Consider the following 19,973-nt stretch of genomic DNA (forward strand, 5'->3'; position numbering starts at 1 on the left):
ACTCCTATCAGCACCCTCTGTAACCCCCATCAGCACCCTCTGTAAGACCCATCAGCACCCTCTGTAAGATCCATCAGCACCCACTGTAAGATCCATCAGCACCCTCTGTAACTCCCATCAGCACCCTCTGTAACTCCTATCAGCACTCTCTGTGACCCCCATCAGCACCCTCTGTAAGACCCATCAGCACCCTCTGTAAGATCCATCAGCACCCTTTGGAAGATCCATCTTCACCCTCTGTAACTCCCATCAACAGCCTCTGCAACCCCCATCAGCACCCTCTGTAACACCCATCAGCACCCCCAGTAACACTCATCAGCACCCTCTGTAACCCCCATCAGCACCCCCAGTAACACCCATCAGCACCCTCTGTAAGATTGATCAGCACCCTCTGTAAGACTCATCAGCATTCCCTTTAACCCCATCAGCACCCCCTGTAACCCCCATCAGCACCTCCTGTAACCCCCATCAGCACCCCCTGTAACCCCCATCAGCACCCCCAATAACACCCATCAGTACCCTCTGTAAGACTCATCAGCACCCCCTTTAATCCCCATCAGCACCCCTTGTAATACCCATCAGCACCCCCTGTAACCCCCATCAGCACCCCCTGTAACACCCATCAGCACCCCCTGTAACACTCATCAGCAGCCTCTGTAACAGCCATCAGCACCCCCTGTAACACCCATCAGGACCCTCTGTAAGACCCATCAGCACCATCTGCAAAACCCATCAGCATCCTCTGTAAGACCCATCAGCACCCTCTGTAACACCCATCAGTGCCCTCTGTAAGACCCATCAGCACCCTCTGTAACCCCCATCAGCACCCTCTATAACCCCCATCAGCACCCTCTGTAAGACCCATCATCATCCTCTGTAAGACCCATCTGCACCCTCTGTAACACCCAGCTGTGCCCTCTGTAAGACCCATCTGCACCCTCTGTAACACCCAGCTGTGCCCTCTGTAAGACCCATCAGCGCCTTCTGTAAGACCCATTAGCACCCTCTGTAAGACCCATCAGCAACCCCTGTAACACCAATCAGCCAAAGCACACCACCTTTAACCGCCTCAGCCACTGATTTATTGCCCAGAAGTCAGAAGTAGATTGCTAACTTACAATTACTTTACTCCTGTAGAGCTAAAGCTCCTTCCACTCGCTCCAGTAGTACTGACTCTGTTACACAGACTCCTCCACATACACATGTGACAACAATGCCAATATCCCAGCTGGCGCTAAAACTGTGCATTAGAATTTTGGCGCGCTGAGGACTTCTGCTTCATCAATGTCCCTTTTGATGTGCGGCCCTAATAAAGAAGTGTGTGGTACCTTTGAAATCAACGCACTGCCGCGTGCCCTAAAACGAACGTTGGCTACAATATATCAGTTTTTCGATCTAGGCAACCAATTGAGTTAGATATATGCTATAATACGAGTTGAAATAAAGATGAATGTATGCAAGTTTACGCTCTATAGTTCTATATTCCTGTATACTTTATATAGTTTATGTTTTATAAATTCACTCTACTGTAATAGTAGCACTGAAGAACATGTTGACATTTATCCAAATAAAATAGAATAATTTGGTTCGCAAGTGCAGCTATAATTTAAAGTTTATTCAGCCAGTTAGTCATTACAATGCCTTAAAAACTGGAACAAATTTGTTTTGAGTTATTAAACTCACAAAAAAGACTAATTTCCATTTTAACCCCAGTGAGGATTTGTAGGCAACGATTCATAAAATCTAACATATGAATTTCCTTAATGTTTGTAGACAGCACTAGAAGCTTATATTTGTCCTTTCTTTGTATCATACAGCTCTGTTCAGTATTAAACATAGTTACAGTATATCATTGGCATTTTATATACTTAAATGCTAATTTATTTAATGGAAATATTTTATAATATTTTTATAATGCACCTTGTTGTTCATCAATTACAAACTGTTTTTATGCCATAATTGGATTTTTGAGCCTTGAGATTTGTAAAACATCAGATTGGGTCCAAATAGACTTGTAACAGGGAATGCCCCTTTTTCTGGGGGAACCCACAATCTTCCTTATTTAGTTTTGATATGATCTGATGTGGCTAAGTAGAGCCTCAATGATCAGTTTTGTGGGTAAGATATTCTTTAAAACAATTAAAAAAAATAACAATGGACGTATATGATTTTGTAATTTATTATTGCATCCATTTTTTTAAATTAAACTAATATTTTAAAAATTAACACTTTTTCCAAAACTAACCAAAAATGTTTTTCAGGACATATTTTAATCTTTAAGCCTTTCATTAAAAATAGGTATATTTTTAGCATTACAAGCCCTAGCTAGTTTGAGTCCCAATTTAAGGCTAGATTAAGAGTGAAGTAGTAGTTTGTGCTCCCACTCACACATTAACCCAGTTAGACTTAGCTTTTTCTATGAGTCGGGCTGCATGCGTATTACAAGTTGAAAGTAAAAAGGTTTTGCTTGTGCGCTAACCTGACATGCGCAAATATCTGACATTCGATTATCACGACAGCATTAACTTATTCCCCCATTGACTTCAATGGAGCGCAAAAAGTGAAAGAAATCTAACACCCTTACTTGCATGCAAACCCAATCTCATTTTTTTCAAGTATGCTAACCCGACATGAAAGATTAATATTTCCCAAACCAATGTTCTCCACATAGAAGAATATGTTCTATTTATTAATAAATACATATTTCTATATATTTGATTTTGTTTTGTACAATATCTATCTATCTATCTATATCTATATATATATATATAAATACCGTCCACTGTACCGTATTACCCTCCTAGGGACAGCTGCCTGGGTGCAGAGATGAATTAGATACTCCTATATATATATATATATATATATATATATATATATATATATATATATATATATATAGAGAGAGAGAGAGAGAGAGAGAGAGAGAGAGAGAGAGAGAATAGATAGAGAGAGAGAGATAGAGAGAGATAGAGAGAGAGAGAGAGAGAGAGAGAGAGAGATGTTTATATATAGGTATAGATATAGACAGATATATAAAGGAATATCTATGTAAAAATACTTATTAAATTATACATATTCCCCTATGTGAAAAACACATAAGACAATATATATGTGTATTGGAACCCTATGATATCTAAGTAGATGAAAACATGTAAAATCATATTTATGCAATACTGTATTCATTTTTAATAAAGTGTTATACTGTGGGGCCTATTTAACAAATTGCATACGAAGAGAGAAGCGCTCTACCAGGAATGAACAACAGCTCAGTGGCTTTTTCTATGGAGATTTACCACCCGGAAGCAGCCTCTTTTAGACCAGTGTGCTTTTCACAGAAGAAAACTTTCCTGAAGTATATCAGTCTGATCCCGCCAAGTAAGGTCAGTCCAGCCCCGAAATACCAGGCAATTCTCCTCTGAACAAGGAACATGACAGCCCACGATCGTTTCAGCCTCCTATGGGCCTCGTCAGTGAGGTGCAGCCACATTCCTCTAAGCACACTGGGCAAGGAGTCCACGTCTGGTTTCCCCCATAGGGAGACTTCCCCAGGGTCATAATAATTTGTATACGAAGAGAGAAGCGATCTACCAGGAATGAAAAACAGCTCAGTGGCTTGTTCTATGGCGATTTACCACCCGGAAGCAGCCTCTTTTAGACCAGTTTGCTTTTCACAGAAGAAAACTTTCCTGAAGTATATCAGTCTGATCCCGCCAAGTAAGGTCGGTCCAGCCCCGAAATACCAGGCAATTCTCCTCTGAACAAGGAACATGACAATCCCAGACGATCGTTTCGGCCTCCTATGGGCCTCGTCAGTGAGGTGCAGCCACATTCCTCTAAGCACACTGGGCAAGGAGTCCACGTCTGGTTTCCCCCATCACCCATAGGGAGACTTCCCCAGGGTCATAATAATTTGCATACGAAGAGAGAAGCGCTCTTCCAGGAACGAACAACAGCTCAGTGGCTTGTTCTATGGTGATTTACCACCCGGAAGCAGCCTCTTTTAGACCAGTGTGCTTTTCACAGAAGAAAACTTTCATGAAGTATATCAGTCTGATCCCGCCAAGTAAGGTCAGTCCAGACCCGAAATACCAGGCAATTCTCCTCTGAACAAGGAACAGACAACCCCAGATGATTGTTTCGGCCTCCTATGGGCCTCGTCAGTGAGGTGCAGCTACATTCCTCTAAGCACACTGGGCAAGGAGTCCACGTCTGGTTTCCCCATCACCCATAGGGAGACTTCCCCAGGGTCATAATAATTTGCATACGAAGAGAGAAGCGCTCTACCAGGAACGAACAACAGCTCAGTGGCTTGTTCTATGGTGATTTACCACCCGGAAGCAGCCTCTTTTAGACCAGTGTGCTTTTCACAGAAGAAAACTTTCCTGAAGTATATCAGTCTGATCCCGCCAAGTAAGGTCAGTCCAGCCCCGAAATACCAGGCAATTCTCCTCTGAACAAGGAACATGACAACCCCAGACGATCGTTTCAGCCTCCTATGGGCCTCGTCAGTGAGGTGCAGCCACATTCCTCTAAGCACACTGGGCAAGGAGTCCACGTCTGGTTTCCCCCATCACCCATAGGGAGACTTCCCCAGGGTCATAATAATTAATTAAATATTTAACAAATGTCTGTCCGACATGATCCGATCAGCGGATCATGTCCGACAGACATCGCTGAATGCGGAGAGCAATACACTCTCTGCATTCAGCATTGCACCAGTAGCTCTTGTGAACTGCTTGTGCAACGCCGTCCCCTGCAGATTCGTGAGCAGGGGGTGTCAATCAACCCCCTGAAGGCTCGCCGGAAACACGGCCCTTCAAGCTCCATACGGAGCTTGATAAATGGGCCCCAAATATTTCACATTCCAATGTACTGCGCATAGCAAATAGATATTCCTATATATATATATATATATATATATATATATATATATATATAAAACAGAAAAAACAAAGCGCACTCCTAGGGATCCTTTTTCAAATCCTTTTACTGGTCACCAGTAAAAGGATTTGAAAAAGGATCCCTAGGAGTGCGCTTTGTTTTTTCTGTTTTGTATGCCTATTTTGCAGCACCCAGGGTATTGGAACATCTGTTAGCTTGGAGTGCAATCTGCCTTCAATTTATATATATATATATATATATATATATATATATATATATATATATATATACATATATATATATATATATATATATATACCCACACACACACATCTGTATAAATCTATACCTATATATAATCATATATATATATATATATATATATATATATATGTATAGATATATATATATTTTACCAAAATACCATCAGATATATGTAGAAATATTTATGAATAAATAAAACATATTGTTCTATGTGCAGAAAATTGGAATGGAAATATTCACATGTTGGGTTAGTGCAAATGAGAATATGCAATTGTGTGTGCGCGAGAGTGGGATGTTACATTTTTTTCTCCATTGACTTCTATAGGGGGGAATGCGCACGCAATATTCTAACTTCGGATATTTGTGCTAGTTGGGTTACCGCAAGAGCGAAAACAGTTTACTTTCAACTCATAATATGAGTACAACCTGATGAGCGCAAAAAAACTTACTTCTAGCGCAATTAACGCTCAAGTTAGAGCGTTAATTTGCACTCCACTCGTAATCTGGCGCTATATGTTTTTAGACATGTGCATTCATCGTTAACAAAGGATTCTAATGAGGAAGAAGGCGTCTGCTCAAGACATTCATCTTTTTTTGTAGCTGGATGTATTCTTGTGAAAGTTCAGCACTCTACGATCTCGATTTGCACAGATCTTAATGTGTTGCACTTTTACAAGAATAAATTCACCTCGGAAAAGAGCAAAATGCCACAAGCAGCTGCCTTCCTCTGCATTTGGACCCTGATGAAGGATTCATTGCACATGTGTATACGTGTCCTTTTTCCTGATTTTTTTTAAACATTTACCTATGGAACCTTTTTAAAGCTTTACAATTGTATCTCTAAAATTAATCAATTTTGAATGAAAGCTCTCATATGCCTAGAAGACCTTATAAAATGATACATGATGTCTGATTTTTTTAAATTTGTTAATGTAAACTTGAGATAAGTTCAATAGTCCACCAATAATAAAGTCAATAATTTCATAATGTCATAAAGTAAGTCCTCTAACATGATTAGAACTATTTCTCTTTCAATTAAAACAGTTAATATCAGTTTTATGTCATATTTTTATCTGATTAAATGGTTAGGATTTGTGGAAAAAAAGGACACCCAAGAAGAAATAGGAAATACATGAATTACATTTATTAACTGTTTCAGGTCTGATGGGATAACCTTAGCTATTGCCTTTTAATTAAAAAAAACAAAACAGGTTAGCGTCATAAGATTGTAAAGTAAATTCTTTAGTTATTCATTGGTGTATGGATGTCACGCCGCACCGCTCTAGCTGTTGCTAGGTGCGCGGCGTCTCCTTCCCTGCTCGTTGTCAGGGGCTGACATCATCGCCACACGCTCCTCTCTCTGATGCCGGTCCCGGATTCCTATGGAGCGAATCTTCGGCCTATGTAAGTTGCTCAGAACGATCTATCACTGTCCAAGTATAGGTGTTGCTTTGTGTGCTCCTGGGTGTGATAGATCGTTATTCTCTGGATTGCCTTATTGTTGTTGAACCCTGCCTGTCTGACTACTCTGCCTGTTAACCCCTAAATTGCTGGATTGATATTCTGCTGCTGAACTCTGCTTGTCTGAACACTCTGCCTGTTAACCCCTAAATTCCTGGATTGATATACTGCTGCTGAACTCAGCTTGTCTGACCACTCTGCCTGTTAACCCCTAAATTGCTGGATTGATATACTGCGTGCTTGTCTGACCACTCTGCTTGATTAACCCCTATTGTTCTGGATTGCCTATCTGTTGCCAAACCCTGCCTACCTGACCATTCTTGGGGTTTGCCCCTGAACTGCCTTTCTCTGATTCCCTGCCTGTTGCCGCCGAAGACTATCCTGCCTGTGGTGAGTGCCGCTTACCTCATCTTACAAACTTTCTCTGCTCTGGGATATTCCCTATCATTCCGTCTTGACGCCGGGATAAGAAGACTACTGGCCGAGTTCGGTCTGATAGTGGAATATCCCACAAGCATTACAATTGAGCTTTTATTGCATTAAGTTAAAATATTAACCATGATTTAGGCAGTGTTCTTATTGTAAGCTCTTTATTTGCCGGTGAAATTTAAAAAAGGGTTGATATTAGTGTTTGAAGGTATTCTCGCTGAGAGGTGTTTTACTAAACATCTCTGTGGGTGTAATGTAAATAATTAATTTATATAGTGTTGTATGGCAATATAATTTACTTGTGTCAACTGAAATTCTACTCATTTTGTTTCAATACAATAGTGAAACTTGGACAATTTATTTATTGCCGATAAGTTCTAACTGTTCTGAACGTGTTATACTTAAAATATTGTGACTGCATTCTAAAAAAATGTGTTCTTTTAATTACACGTTTGTTACTAGGCAAGTGCATTCGGATTGTTCCTGTAGTGTAGAAGAAGATGGCCACTTACTGCATTTGGCTATTTGCAGAGCCGGATTCCTTGTTGTGAAAGTGTTATACTCTAAGATCTGGATTTGCGCAGATCTTAGTGTGTTGCATTTTCAGAGGAAGGAATCCGGTTCTGAAAAGAGCCAAATGTGTTGAGCTGCTGCCTTCTTCTGCATTTGGATCATCACGTAGGAGGCGGTTTGAATCATGAAAGTTTAATTTTGACTAGACTGTCCCTTTAAAGCTCTCAAATTAACTGACAACTTACCTTTAAAAAGTGCAAAATATCAAATTTAAAATAATTCACAGTTCATTTGAGGATTTTACTTAATGGGAATAGAAAAAAAATAAACATTACAAAAGTTCAAATCAATTAATCAACATTAAAGATGGATGATTTCTGTGTAAATACATTTATCTATCTATCATCTATCATCAAACTGAGGATTTGTGGATACGAAACAACTCAATTTTTTTAAATCCCCACGGAATTGATCTAAATAAAGACAATATTCTCGATTTTCAGACAATTTCACGTGATCAAAATAATCTCATTTAAAGTTTTATGATTACACTTCTAATCTTAAAATTTTCCATTTAAAAGACAAATCCTGCCCTCTTTCAATTAAACACCTGTCTCTGGCATATTAGAAAGAACTAAAGAATTGTAATGTATTGTCATCATTATAGCGCACCATACTCAGTATGGTCTATCCATGAGGCCCTTCTATCTATTTACGTTATTCAGTAATTAGTCTGAATACTGTAGTGAAAAATAAGAGACAGCGCACATCCGATTCAAGGTAGTAATTTAATGTACAGAATAGTCACACACTAGTAATGCACACTTACTAGAGAGACAAATAAAAATAGCCCCAATGGAGTAGTCGGAATCTTCGCAGCATATAGCTGACAGTATCTGCAGGAGCCAGGAATGCAGAATTCAAAAGTTCCCAGTTAGTGTAACAATTGAGTGACTGAGAGTCTTTCCAACCTCTCCTACGGATCCTCAGACTGACCAAAAAACTCAACGCGTTTCGCCGGTGACACCCCGGCTTTCTCAAGAGTATTTGGTCATAGATAGTAACAGTCCTTATATACCAAATCATGATTACCATGAGTAATAAGTCTGAATAATCTCTCTTGCTGAAGGAAACTTTTTATATTTTAATCATCATCATTATTCCTTTTAATCTTCATATGGTTTACTTTGAAAATGCTAGGAATTAAAGCATGGGTTGCCTACTAGTGGCATTATATATCTATGTATCCTCTTGACCTTTCTAAAATACCTATGTCGAGTGACAATAACCAGCTGTTTAAAATCTGTACAAATGATAAATCATCAACCAATTCATATGCAAATGTTTTTTTTCCCCGTACATAGCAATGCCTATTAATTGCATGAAGAGTCTAAACACAATTAATGTAGCTAGAAATTGAAAATTTCCATCTATGACAACATATATGAGATTTTTCTTTTAATCATAACACAATGACAACAGGTTTGCCTTGTCTTTCTCCACGGGATGTCTTCAAAATAGGATTTCTTATTGTCACATGCTGTGCTTTTTAAAGCATTAGACATGGACGACTCTGCTGAAATCTCACAGTTTAAAGTTTTAGATATGAGTGTTATAAAAATACTGCTGACATTGTCAGTGCTGTTTTACCTTCACAAGTCTTATACATGCTGGATAAAAATGTTATTTTGAAAGGTTGTTAGAAATTCATACGTATAAAAGACTAAAATAAATTGAGTGTTATCCAAGAATCTAAATCAAGTTGCTCATGTGATCAGCGATAATTATAGCAGATTGTTATAGGACGCTTCAAACTGATGTAGAAATTGTTTTATTTTCAAACATTTATACTTATGGGATTTTTAGGATTTATAATGCAAGGGTTAATGATATGTACAGGTGACTTAGCCTAATTAGCACAAATGGGATACAGAGTATCCATTTTCAGCTCATTGGTGATTGCTGAAAACCATGACAACTTCCGTTTTTAATTGTATATAAGATCGTTATTTTATGAAATTTGTATCCATTGTTTGTATGCCTGATGAAAAGACCGGTGTAGGTCTAGAAACGCGTAGCAGTTTGTATGGAATAAAATTCATTTATTTTATATACGGAAGTTGTCCTTTGTTCTCTTTTGAGCCTTCCTGGTTAAGGTGTCAAAGTGTGCGATCCACTGCAGTGCTTCCTCCCTGACAAAGGTTCGAAATTGTCTGATCCATCACAGTGTCTGACTCGTTAGCTGCAGCCGCACAGACGCACATCAATCAAGTGATTTAAAACAAAACTGTTTCTTCTATTGGATGTTTGTTATAGTATATTATAGCTTATATTTTTCACAAACATTTAACTTATTTAAAGGATATAGTTCAATATGAAACTAAACACAGAGGACTAGATTACTTTTTGTGGGCTCCCGCTCAAGCGTAAGCATTGCTAGAAGTAATCATTTTGTGCAAGCATATTATAAGTTGAAAGTAAAACTTCAGGACTTCGGATATCAAGATATTCGCCAATAGACTTCAGTGGACTTGCACGCTAACCCGACAATTTCAGAGTTAAACACCAATTCCTGGAAGAAAAGAGCAATATAAACAAACATAATTTATTTCCAATAAATCCCTGTCCTGTGGAGAAAAAAAATGCCAAAGAGGGCTTACCATGGCAATAACAACTCCTAAGCAACCAGATGATTTGTCTCCAATCTTTAAAAGATTGAATTTAATATATAACACTTTTTAAACACTTCTAAATTATAGTCAAATATTTTCTTCTACTGCTACACAATATATATTTAGATTTAATAAATAGGATGTATTGGGGTTGCTATGGTAACACCTATTTGGCATTTTTTCCACAGGGGAGGGATTTCTAGAATATAAGTTGTTTGTTTGTATTGCACTTTTGTCTGAGGAAGAGGTGTTTAACAACGAAACATCACAATAAAGGTGTGATTATATTTAAACCCAGAGAGTTTCTGCCTGGACTCGTTGCTGTTGATATTTTTCCCCGGCACCCTTGTATTTAAAAATTTAAACAGAGTGCCTTTCTGTGGAAATTAATTTACATATCTATGCACACACACACATATATATATATATATATATATATATATATATATTCTATTTATCATTTAGAGTTTTTTTAAGTACATCTATAAAAATTATTTTCATAAATTATTAATATTTTTTAATATTTTATAATTAGATAAATACATATTTCGACTTTAGATAATTTGTGTCGAGTTAGCGCACATGAATAATTAATGTACTAATGTTGGGTTAGCGTACATGAAAAATGAATGTACTCATGTATTTTTATTTAATATAAAATTGTGAAATAAATATTAATAATGAAAATAATTATTATAGATGTACTAAAAAATTCTAAATAATCCATAGAATATATATACATAACAGTAAACATAATTAATATTTATTATTAATATTTTTACAATATTTAATATTTCAGTAATACACTTTAAGATAGTAGTTAGTTTTAAATTGCGACAAACACAAAGCTTGTTATGAATATTTTACATTCCAATGTTCACATATTTTTTTTTAGTTTGTATTATTAAATATATATTATCCTTTGAACCCAAGCTGACCCATTCAATGATGAATAGTCTTTCACGAGGATTTGCTCTAAAGAGATTGAATCTGTCTGCCGCACTTGTATAAAAACTCGAACCAACCTGAACAAAGAACAGTGGCAAGCATTAAGACGCCTCTAGTCGGATGAGTCTATTGTCATCAGACCTGCCGACAAAGGCGGGGCCATCATTGTCTTGGACTACAACTACTATCGGGATGAGTTGCTTAAATAACTCGAGGATGGAGTGACCAACAGAAAACTCTCTTATAACCCCACCACCTCTTACAAGGAGAAGCTGGATGACAGCTTGTCGTATGCATTGAATTGTGGTCACATTGATCAGAGCCTGTATAACACTTTGATCACTGAACATCCGGTACATCCTATCGCATACACGATTCCCAAAATACATAAGGATCAAGTCCACCCTCCAGGGCGCCCCATTGTGTCAGCCGAGGGTTCCCTCTTTCAAAATTTAGCCAAGTACATTGACTTTCACCTACAGGATCTTGTAAGAAGCACTGAGGCGTTTCTCTTGGACTCTATTCAACTCATGCAATTATTACATGACCAAATTTTTCCAAAGGATTGTATTCTTGTGACACTTGATGTCAACAGCCTTTATACCGTTATTCCCACACTGGTTGGGTATTGAGGCCACCAGGCAGGCTCTCATCTCAAGCAATACCTATGATGGTCCACCCATTGAAGTTCTCCTGGATTGGCTTCTACTTTGCCTACAACATAACTATTTCCGATTTGAGGATATGTTTTACCTTCAGCTGGTGGGGACTGCAATGAGTTCCAGCATGACCCCCTCATATGCCAACTTATTCATGGCCTGGTTTGAGGGGTTATATATTTTTAAAGATAGAAACCCCCATGTACTCTTATACCGTAGGTATATTGATGATTTGTTGGTCATATGGGGGGCACACAATCTGAATTGACAACCTGGATACTAGAACTAAACATGGTTGAAGAATCAATTGCCCTCAAGAGTGAAAGTGACTTTCAAAAAATCCACTTCTTGGACTTATGTATATACAAGTGTGAAGCTGATCAGGGCTGTTATTTGAGAACGACTCTTTATTCGAAACCCACTGATTGAAACACCCTCCTCTTGCGTAGCAGTTATCACCCCATGCAATTGAAATGTGGCATCATTAAATCACAGTTCATGAGAGTCTTACGGAATACCTCAGAACTAGACCAAAGAGTTACCCAGGTTGAGTCCATGAAGAAAAAGTTTCTCGAACGTGGTTACAGCTCTAAGATGGTAACTGACATTGTGGAGGAAGTCAGTTGCTACGATCAATCTTCCCTCTTACAGAGAAAACCTAAGATGGCTCAAGTAGAGGCTAATACACCCATCAACTTTGTCACCAGCTTCACACCAGCCACCAAACAGGTTGTTGATATCATCAGGGCCAATTGGCATCTCATTAATCAAAACCGGACACTCCCATTTCAAAATTCTTCACCGCCTAGAGTGGTCCATCGAAGTGGTTTCAGTCTGAAGACACTACTCATGAAAACAGACCAATGGCGCAGAAACAGAACATGGCCTGCTCAAACTAAAACGGGCTGCTACAAGTGTGGCAGCTGTGTCACGTGCAGTTCCCTAATTACTGGCCAAAGATTCCATCATCCGGGTTCCACCAAAATGTACACCATTAGGCACAGGCTCACTTGCACTTCTCAATATGTTGTGTATTTTTTATCATGTCCGTGTGGCCTCTATTACATCGGAAAGACCAGCACGACCTTCAGGGAGAGACTGGCCAACCACAAAAGTGCCATAAGAGCTGCTTTCAAGGATGACCAAGATGACCAACCTGTGCCTAGGCACTTTTTGGAACTTAGACACCCCATTGCCTCCCTCCATGCCATGTTGATAGGCACAGTAGTACCCTTGAGGAGGGGTGGTAATCGCAATCATGAACTGTTGAAGTGTGAATCCAAATGGATTTATCATTTGAACACCCTGAGTCCCCATGGGCTCAATGCTCATTTGGACTTTTCTGTATTTTTTTGATTTAGTGAATATTGTTTTTCTCTTGTCCTTGCTTTTGGTTCTTTTCTGTTTTATTTTATTTTGTTCTTTTTGTTTATTTTTGTGTAATTTTTTTTTTCTAAACATTTCTTAATTTATTCCTCTGACTCATGATCTGGCCACCCTGTATGTGTACATTGGACATTTGTGGTTGTACCCATCCCTGCCGCTTGGAAGGTATGTCAACGTGTGGGTGTGGTTATACTCCACCACAGTCTGGACTTGTGTTAAGAATAGTGAGCTGTACCTAGTGGCTCCTATATTCTGTTTGGTTATATATGGGTTATTTCACCATTGTGTTTCTATTGCTCTGGTCCGTCGGGGTCTATAATTCCCCTTGTCCTTACCTGTGTTCCTCTCGGTTTGTGATATGCTCTTGCCACCTTGTTTTGATCATTGCTTTATTTCAGCTTACAGGCTTACTGGTACTTTCAGTCTAATTTTGACTTGATAGTGCCCTATTCGTGATTACAATTTTGCTATATTGCACGCTACTTTGGGCTACCTCATTTACATTTATTGTTATAGCCTTCCCCTATGCTGGGGGACATCACTGGCCATCCTAGTTGCGTATATATGCTTTATGTCTGGTCGTGTTTTATTTGGGCTTATGTGTCTCTTAACACTGTGGCGGCTTTAAACTATTTTATCTTCCCAGAGTATGCACGTTTTTGAACGATCTCTATGGCACAGGTGGTGAGTATCGCTGTGTTGTTTATATTGACTGCCGCACACGGTCCGCTCTATGTCTATCATAACTTGTAGGCATCGCACATCGTGGGTACACCTGATGTGCTGGTTTCTGTAAATGACAGTGTTGCTTGATCCGGATCTGAAGTATACACTCCAGTTTTTTTATAGTATTGTCAAAGTGTCTTTTGCCTTTAACTGTATGTTTTGAAGTTGGCTTTGCACAGTACTAAGTTACTGCCCCTCTATCTAACTATCTTTTTAACATGTGCCGTTGTAAGTGGCGGCTTGGTATACATAGCACCTTTACATTTTGTTTGTTTTCAGAGCTTGATTGATTATTAAGTTCGCTTCAATCACGCGTATTGGGCTTTTGTTTCGGGAATGGTTTCACCCATTGACTGACGTATGGCATTTCTGTCATTGTTTACTTCACACAGCTGAGTGATCCCCATAACAACACTAGGCGTTGTCTGAGCTTGTCCTATCGTGTTCCAGTTAGTAGTAAGCCCACTCCTATTTAAGGTGTGCTTCTGCGGTTATCATTACTTGCCTTTTCCGATCTGAAATCCCTGCTACTTTGCAGTTTTAAGATAATTGAAGTTTTACTTTATTCATGCTGTGATTTTGCCTTTTGTGACTCGGTTGTTTTCTACACTGCATATGACCACTGCATATGTTGCCCCACATAGCTACTATTTGTTATAGTTATATGTAGTGTTAATTAGATGGTCTGCCACTGATTTCCTCTGTCTTTGCATATACACTCCTGTCTCTGTTTGCGGTACTAGGCCAGGCGGGTCTCGGTTCCCAGCAGTTCTTTTTCTGGTGTAACTACAGTAATTGCACATATTGAGACTTGCAGTTAATAGTTAGAGTATTTAGTTTTATGGTATGGTCTTGATGACCACAGATATATATTTATTGCACTACCATTATTTTGTTGTCCCCATTATGTGGGGTACGTGTACAGCATAAGGTTTGTTTATGTTGTGGTCATCCCACATTCATTGCTACCATGTAATGCTGGGTCGCATATTTGTCTTTGTTTTTTATTTGTTTTTATTTGTTTGTATACACTAGATGAATTTCTTATTATGGTTGAGTGCTATACATCTTTGGCCAATTTATGTAAACATTGTCTTTAATACATCTTGATATATTCCCTAGCTGCACATTTGGGGTTATGTTCCCTATGTGGCTGGTTTCATTGTTTGGTTGTCATCCTCCTGATGCTTTGGTGATCTCATTTTGTGCCCTTAATAGGCAAAACTGCTTTGCGTTTATGTTTGTGTTTGTTTTTGTGTTTGTTCTCTGGTTATCCTTTGCTGAATTATTGATGATTCCCTCTTCTGGCTGTTCAGTCAGTTTTTATTATTATTGGTGGTGGTTAGATAGGTTGTTGTTTTTTCACTTTTTATTTTGCCTACTTAGATCTGTGTTTTTATTGTTTTTTTCTTTGTCTGTCTTACAGATTATACTTGTCCTGTTGAAGGCCCAACTGAGGGCCGAAACGTCGACCATTTATTAGTGTCTTTACTTAATAAAGAATGCATTTATCTTCCAAATAAACCCTGAGAGTGCCCTTCTACAAACCGAATTTATATATATATATATATATATATATATTATATATATATATATATATATATATATATATTCTATGTATCATTTAGAGTTTTATTAAGTACATCTATAAAAATTATTTTCATAAATTATTAATATTTTTCAATATTTTATAATTAGATAAATACATAACTCGACTTAAGATAATTTGTGTTGAGTTAGCGCACATGAATAATTAATGTACTAATGTTGGGTTAGCGTACATGAAAAATGAATGTACTCATGTATTTTTATTTAATATAAAATTGTGAAATAAATATTAATAATGAAAATAATTATTATAGATGTACTAAAAAATTCTAAATAATCCATAGAATATATATACATAACAGTATACATAATTAATATTTATTTTTAATATTTTTACAATATTTAATATTTCAGTAATGCACTTTAAGATAGTTAGTAGTTAGTTTTACATTGCGACAAACACAAAGCTTGTTATGAATATTTTACATTCCAATGTTCACATATTTTTTTTTAATTTGTATTATTAAATATGTATTTAAAATAATTCTTCTTTAAACAAAATTCAAGGAGTTCAATTGCATAGTCAATAGGTGGACCTATATACTTATCAGTCAACTTGAGTGTCTCCTGAACAGCTTTTAGGCCAATGTCATGGGGGATGATGGTGTATAAATTATTCACATTAAGGGCTCTAGTTATCAAGCTGTCAACCTCAAATACGCTGGAATTCTGCAGCGTATTTGGTTTGCGAGGCTGATTCGCCTAAGTTATCAAGCCCTACACACCGGCAAAAGTAGAATTTAGTGACGTAAGCTTTGATCCACCGGACTCAGTCCGACACAGATCGATTCTTACGTCACCCCAGATGTTCCGAACACAAGTTCGGCACAATCTGACTACTTTTGCTAGTTATCAAAAAACTAGCAGGTACGCTCGGCACTTTTCCAGCCCAGCGTACCTGGTTTTCAATCCGTGCCCTGGAGGTGGCGGATCCCATAGGAATCAATGGGAGTCTGACCATAGCGAAAGTTCATGTTCGCTGCTGCCCGACATCCCATTGATTACTATGGGAGATGTCTGCACCTAACACCCTAACATGTACCCCGAGTCTAAACACCCCTAATCTGTCCCCCCCCCTACACCGCCGCAACTAAATAAAGTTATTACCCCCTAAACCGCCGCTCCCGGAGCCCACCGCCACTCTAATAAACTGATTAACCCCTAAACCGCTGCAACCGGACCCCGACGCCACTCTAATAAATATGTTAACCCCTAAACCGCCGCTCCCTGACCCCGCCGCCACTCTAATAAATATGTTAACCCCTAAACCGCCGCTCCCGGACCCCGTCACCACCTACATAATATCTATTAACCTCTATCCTGCCCCCCCTACACTGCCGCTACCTATAATATATTTATTAACCCCTATCCTGCCCCCCCTACACCGCCGCCACTATAATAAAATTATTAACCCCTAAACCTAAGTCTAACCCTAACCCTAACACCCCCCCTAACGTAAATATTAATTAAATACATCTAAATATTATAACTCTTATTAACTAAATTAATCCTATTAAAAACGAAATAGTTATCTTTAAAATAAACCCTAATATAGCTACAATATAAATAATAATTATATTGTAGCTATCTTAGGATTTATTTTTATTTTACAGGCAACTTTCAATTTATTTTAACTAGGTACAATAGCTATTAAATAGTTATTAACTATTTAATAGCTACCTAGTTAAAATAAAGACAAATTTACCTGTAAAATAAAAACTTAAATTAATTTTAAAAAATTTAAAAAATTAAATTTATTAACCCCTAATCTGTCCCCCCTACACCGTCGCCACCTATAATAAATTTATTAACCCCTATCCTGCCCCCACTACACCGTCGCCACTGTAATAAAATTATTAACCCCTAAACCTAAGTCTAACACTAACCCTAACACCCCCTAACTTAAATATTAATTAAATAAATCTAAATAATATTTCTATTATGAACTAAGTTAATCCTATTTAAAACTAAATACCTTTAAAATAAACCCTAATATAGCTACAATATAAATAATAATTATATTGTAGCTATCTTAGGATTTATTTTATTTTACAGGTAACTTTCAATTTATTTTAACTAGGTACAATAGCTGTTAAATAGTTATTAACTATTTAATAGCTTACCTAGCTAAAATAAAGAGAAATGTACCTGTAAACTAAAAACTAACCTAAGTTACAATTACACCTAACACTACACTATACTTAAATAAATTATTCCTATTTAAAACTAAATACTTACCTGTAAAATAAACCCTAAGATAGCTACAATGTAATTAATAATTACATTGTATCTATTTTAGGATTTATATTTATTTTACAGGTAACTTTGTATTTATTTTAGCTAGTTAGAATAGTTATTAAATAGTTATTAACTATTTAATAACTACCTAGCTAAAAGAAATACAAAATGACCTGTAAAATAAATCCTAACCTAAGTTACAATTAAACCTAACGCTACACTATCATTAAATTAATTAAATAAATTACCTACAAGTAATTACAATTAAATACAATTAAATAAACTAACTAAAGTACAAAAAATAAAAAAACTAATTTACAAAAAATAAAAAAAAACTAAGTTACAATCATTTAAAAAATATTACAACAATTTTAAGCTACTTACACTTAATCTAAGCCCCCTAATAAAATAACAAAGCCCCCCAAAATAAAAAAAAATACCCTTAATTACCAAAAAAAAATTACCAGCCCTTAAAAAGGCCTTTTGCGGGGCATGCCCCAAAGAAAACAGCTCTTTTGCCTGTAAAATAAAAATACAATCCCCCCAACATTAAAACCCACCACCCACACACCCCTACTCTAACCCAAACCCCCCTTAAATAAACCTAACACTACCCCCCTGAAGATCATCCTACCTTTAGCCGTCTTCAGCCAGCCGACCACCGATGGAATAGAAGAGGACATCCGCAGCGGCCGAAGTCTTCATCCAAGGGGCGCTGAAGAAGTCTTCCATCTGATTGAAGTCATCATCCAAGGGGCACTGAAGAAATCTTCCATCCGATTGAAGTCATCATCCAGGCGGCGTCTTCAATCTTCATCCATCCGGAGTGGAGCGGAGCCATCTTCAGACGAGCCGACGCAGAGCCATCCTCTTCTACCGACGGACTAACGACGAATGACGGTTCCTTTAAGTGGCGTCATCCAAGATGGCGTCCCTTGAATTCCGATTGGCTGATAGGATTCTATCAGCCAATCTGAATTAAGGTAGGAAAAATCTGATTGGCTGATTTAATCAGCCAATCAGATTGAGCTTGCATTCTGCATCGGCTTGTCAGAAGATGGCTTCGCTCCGCTCCGGATGGATGAAGATTGAAGACGCCGCCTGTATGAAGACTTCAATCGGATGGAAGACTTCTTCAGCGCCCCTTGGATGAAGTCTTCAATCAGATGGAAGACTTCTTCAGTGCCTCTTGGATGAAGACTTCGGCAGCTGCGGATGTCCTCTTCTGTTCCATCGGTGGTCGGCTGGCTGAACACGGCTAAAGGTAGAATGATCTTCAGGGGGGTAGTGTTAGGTTTATTTAAGGGGGGTTTGGGTTAGAGTAGGGGTGTGTGGGTGGTGGGTTTTAATGTTGGGGGGGGGTTGTATTTTTATTTTACAGGCAAAAGAGCTGCTTTCTTTGGGGCATGCCCCGCAAAAGGCCCTTTTAAGGGCTGGTAAGGTAATAGAGCTGGTAACTTTTTAATGTAGAATAGGGTAAGGCATTTTTTTTATTTTGGGGGGCTTTGTTATTTTATTAGGGGGCTTAGATTAGGTGTAAGTAGCTTAAAATTGTAATATTTTTGAAATGTTTGTAACTTAGTTTTTTTTTATTTTTTGTAACTTAGTTTTTTTATTTTTTGTACTTTAGTTAGTTTATTTAATTGTATTTAATTGTAGTTATTTGTAGGTAATTTATTTAATTAATTTAATGATAGTGTAGTGTTAGGTTTAATTGTAACTTAGGTTAGGATTTATTTTATAGTTCATTTTGTATTTCTTTTAGCTAGGTAGTTATTAAATAGTTAATAACTATTTAATAACTATTCTAACTAGCTATAATAAATACAAAATTACCTGTAAAATATAAATCCTAAAATAGCTACAATATAATTATTATTTATATTGTAGCTATATTAGGGTTTATTTTAAAGGTAGTATTTAGTTTTAAATATGATTAATTTAGTTAATAAGAGTTATAATATTTAGATGTATTTAATTAATATTTAAGTTAGGGGGGTGTTAGGATTAGGGTTAATTTTATTATAGTGGCGGCGGTGTAGGGGGGGCAGGATAGGGGTTAATAATTTTATTATAGTGGCGGCGATGTAGGGGGGGCAGGATAGGGGTTAATAAATTTATTATAGGTGGCGACGGTGTAGGGGGGCAGATTAGAGGTTAATACATTTAATATAGGTGGCGGCGGGGT

General features: G+C 37.5%; 1 protein-coding gene across 1 annotated transcript in view; it reads left to right on the top strand.

The window, feature by feature from the left end:
• TRPC4 (transient receptor potential cation channel subfamily C member 4) overlaps positions 1–19,973 on the top strand; it is a 424,617-nt gene that overhangs the window by 263,332 nt on the left and 141,312 nt on the right. The gene's annotated exons all lie outside the window — the stretch shown is intronic.

The sequence above is a fragment of the Bombina bombina genome, chromosome 3 (genome assembly GCF_027579735.1).
Source record: "Bombina bombina isolate aBomBom1 chromosome 3, aBomBom1.pri, whole genome shotgun sequence".
In the NCBI taxonomy this organism is placed as follows: domain Eukaryota; kingdom Metazoa; phylum Chordata; class Amphibia; order Anura; family Bombinatoridae; genus Bombina; species Bombina bombina.